Below are 3,892 nucleotides of genomic sequence, written 5' to 3'. Positions count from 1 at the left end.
GAGTGTAGTAGTTTCAAAAATCACTTATACTTGTATTTATTTTCAACATCCACAATTGCATAGGCAATCACAAAGACTTTATTGCTAGCATCATGGCCACAAGTAGTCAGTATTTGCTCACCATGTAAGGTTTTAAGAAAAGCACCATCTAATCCAATCATATGCCTATACCCAGCCTTCAACCCCTTTTTACACGTATCAAGACACATATAGAATCTCTCAAACTAAGGAGGACCCTTGGGCATAAGGATGACACTAACCTAAACTCTAGACTTGAGATTGATTGTGATTAATTCATGTGCATAATCCCAGACCAACCCATATTGAGCAATCTCATCACCCTCTACCACTTTTCTAGTAGCTTTCAATGCCCTAGTGAAGCAGGTGCGATTCAGATTTACACTACACTTTCTAATAAATCACTTGTAAATCTCACCATGTTTCATAGTATCATGCTTCCTAAGCTTGGGTACAAGCTTACTCAATGTCCACTGTTGTATAGTTGCCCTATTTTTGTGCCTTCTAGGACAAGTATGGTTGTCAACTAGTGTTTTAGTTTGTCAGGACCATCTTGTTTGCTACATGCATAGTAAACCGCCTAATGATAACCCTCTGTCTTACAAACAGCCCTAACCCAAACCTTATCATTCTTTGTAAATAAAATATTACTACCCCACTGAATTGTATAGTTTCTAGTTGCTAGCATGAAATGAGACTTTGTCTTGAAATCATACTAACCTTAAATTTAAGATTCCCAAACTTTGCTTTATCATTGTACTAAGGATAAATAGTTGGTGATTCCTTATTAGAGTTTAATTCCTCCTTGAATTCTCTAGGTGCCATGAGTTAACATCAAAGTCACCATCATGTTCATCATCATCTTCTAGATTTGCCATATCACTTAGTGGGATAATTAGTTAATCAGTTGACTAAATAAATTATTATAAAATCTAAAATGAATAAATCAATTACCTAAATCAGAGCTTCTTCATTATCAGAAGCCTTATAGCTAGAATCATCAGTATCTATTTTCTTATCCCATAATATGGTTTTACCAAGCATGTGCTTCTTTTTCACCTTAACTTTTTTGTTCAATGTTGTACAGTTCACAACATCACCTGTCACTATTGTATTCATCATCTCCTAGCACCTTTGGAGGCTTGTAAAGACTGTTTTTAGCACTCTTATAGGAGTCATGAAAATCACTATCATCCTCAACCTCCAATTGTTTCACATGCCTTTCAGATCTTGTAGTGGTAGTGCCACTGGTCTTTCTTTTGGTCTGAGTGCCATGTGAACTCCTTGAGGGCTGAGTTGATCCCTTAGACTGACATGGAGCTTTGTTAGGATGAGAGGTAGGTGGGCTTCATGGGCTGAGTATATGGTTTATTGGGTTGTGAAGGACTTTTAGTAGGCTGAGATGATTTTTTGGTAGACTAAGATAATGGTCCAGTGGGCTTAGTTAATGAATTAATGAGATGAGTGGGTATCTTATTGGGCTAACTTATTAGCTTAGTGGGCTGATTTGGTGAGCTGAAAAGGTGGCTTGGTGGGCTGAAAGGGTAGCTTGGTAGACTAATATGATGGCTTAGAAGATTGAAAATATGCTTTCAGCTGAGAGGGTAGCTTAGTGGGCTGAGATAGCTGCTTCTTGGTTTGGGATGGCTTCTTCTTTACCACATTTCCCTCCATGTTGTTAACAAGTGGTTCTAAAACACCATGCTCAAAATACAGGTTGATCAAGTTGAACTTCCTCCTACAATCCTTGCACATTACAATCAAATCGGCATCTATGACCACCCTCTTCAACCTGAATTCAAGGGGAACATAAGAGCCTTCCACCAACATTTGGCCTCAACATATCCCATGTCCTTATAATAACCTTCACAAAGAATACATTAAGTGTGTCACCCTCAACCTCCATCAACGCCTCTGCGTTATAGGTTCATAATACAGATATCCACCCTGGTCTTTTTTAAACTTTTTACCGTGGTGAAACACAAAAATCATAGGAGGACCCTCCATCTATAAAATAGAATAACACCAAAACGTTAACCCACATCACACAATCCTGGTCTAACACCAAAATAAACATGCATCAATCCTAGAAACTCACAACAAAATAACCTTGAAACTTGTCATTCCATCATCAAAACGAAAATGTTTTTCCTAATATCACACCTTAATTAGCAACATCAACAGATAAATGTATTTAAAACTCCAAACCCTAGTCTTACTCGATGGTCCTAATAAACTCAGAAAGATATAACGACATATACGAACACTGTAAAGCCACAAAAAATGACAGAAAAAAAATCTTTACCTATCACCTTTACGATGCCTTCCTCCACTAGCATTGGGTCTCCATGAGTCCTCTAACTTTGCACTCTGTTTGTGTGAACTCATCCACAAATGTCACTTTATAGAATGGTGAAGTACACAGGCAAGTTCAGATCTTAGACGAGTGTCTTAGGGCAAGGCTTCAAAGAGAAGAGAGAAGATGAGAGGTTTTGGAGCGAAATAGAGATATGGCTGTTATGAAAGGGGTGATGGAGAGAAACATTTGAATATCCATTTTGGAGAGAAACATTTGAATATCCATTTTGGAGATCAAACAATGTCATATCAAAACTTGGGGGCAAAAAAAAAAAAACAAAGCTATGTTGTTTTGGAGTGTGTCATGCTATCAATTAACGTTCGCTGCGTCTATAACACCCTAACTATCAAAATGTCACGCTGCGTCTATATATATATATATATATATATATACAAACTTCACATATCACAACTCCTATATCCCTCTTGCAAAAATTGCTAGAAATAAAGGCGAGGGAAAAATAAAAACTAAGATAAACAAAATAATTTTGAATAAATAGAAAATGAATATAACTCTTCTGAAGCTCCGTCACCCATATCCTGAAAAGCGAAAAACCTATAGGGGAGTGAGAACATCGTCCTTGAAAGAGTTCTCACTATAAGGTTACAGAATTGCTATAATAAGATACGAGAACAAAACCGTTTTTAAAGTACAGTGATTAAAAATTCCTAATTAGGTGGGTAGGATGTAAACCCCGTAAAATTAGTAAATAATTAGTCAATAAGTCGAATTTTAACTAGGAAAATTAAAAATGTAAATCTAATATTACAATAAGATAGAGCTCTTCACAACAAGAATTTTGACACTAATTTCAAAGAATTTGGCCCAAGATTAGGCCGGACGGGCCAAATCGGTTAAACTGGACCCAAAATGGGCCCAAGGCCCAACTAAGCCCACCCATTAAGTGAGGGTACAGCTCCCTCTTTCCATTCTCTTCCTCATTCACGCTGGGCAGCAACTAAAGAGGAGGAAGAACTCCAAAGTTTCCAAACCCTCACTCAAATTTCATTTCTCAATAACTTTTTATCCGGAGCTCGGATTGATGAACCGTTTACGACCACACGTTCACCATGATGAGCTCTACAAAACCCATGGAACAATTTGGTAGGTAACTCACTATTCTCTTCTCAGCCACTTCCCCCAATTTCGAAAATGTATGAGCAATTATGTTGAAAATTATTCAATTTCGGTGTTTAGGATCAAATTAACTTGGTGGACTTGCCGGGTCTTGTCCCAATTTTCCGTTGGTAAGGTGAGAATCCTAAAACTCTAGTTGATTCATTAATTTGGTATTTTGGGTATTGAATTTTGGGAATATGCTTGTGATAATTATGTTAGGTGCATGTAAATATGTGATATGAGGCAATTGGATATGTGGGAAGCTTAATTAGAAGCTTGGTGAGAGTTCTAGTTGCTGAATTTTTGGCGGTTGAGGCTTACAACTTTGATTTGTGGGTTACCTTGGATAAATACGCGAAAATCGGCCAAGGTATAGTTTAGGTTTCGCGTAGTTAA

Source organism: Arachis hypogaea, chromosome 16 (assembly GCF_003086295.3).
Source record: "Arachis hypogaea cultivar Tifrunner chromosome 16, arahy.Tifrunner.gnm2.J5K5, whole genome shotgun sequence".
Lineage (NCBI taxonomy): Eukaryota > Viridiplantae > Streptophyta > Magnoliopsida > Fabales > Fabaceae > Arachis > Arachis hypogaea.
The sequence above is the reverse complement of the archived record's forward strand: the minus strand, read 5'-3'. Positions refer to the sequence as shown.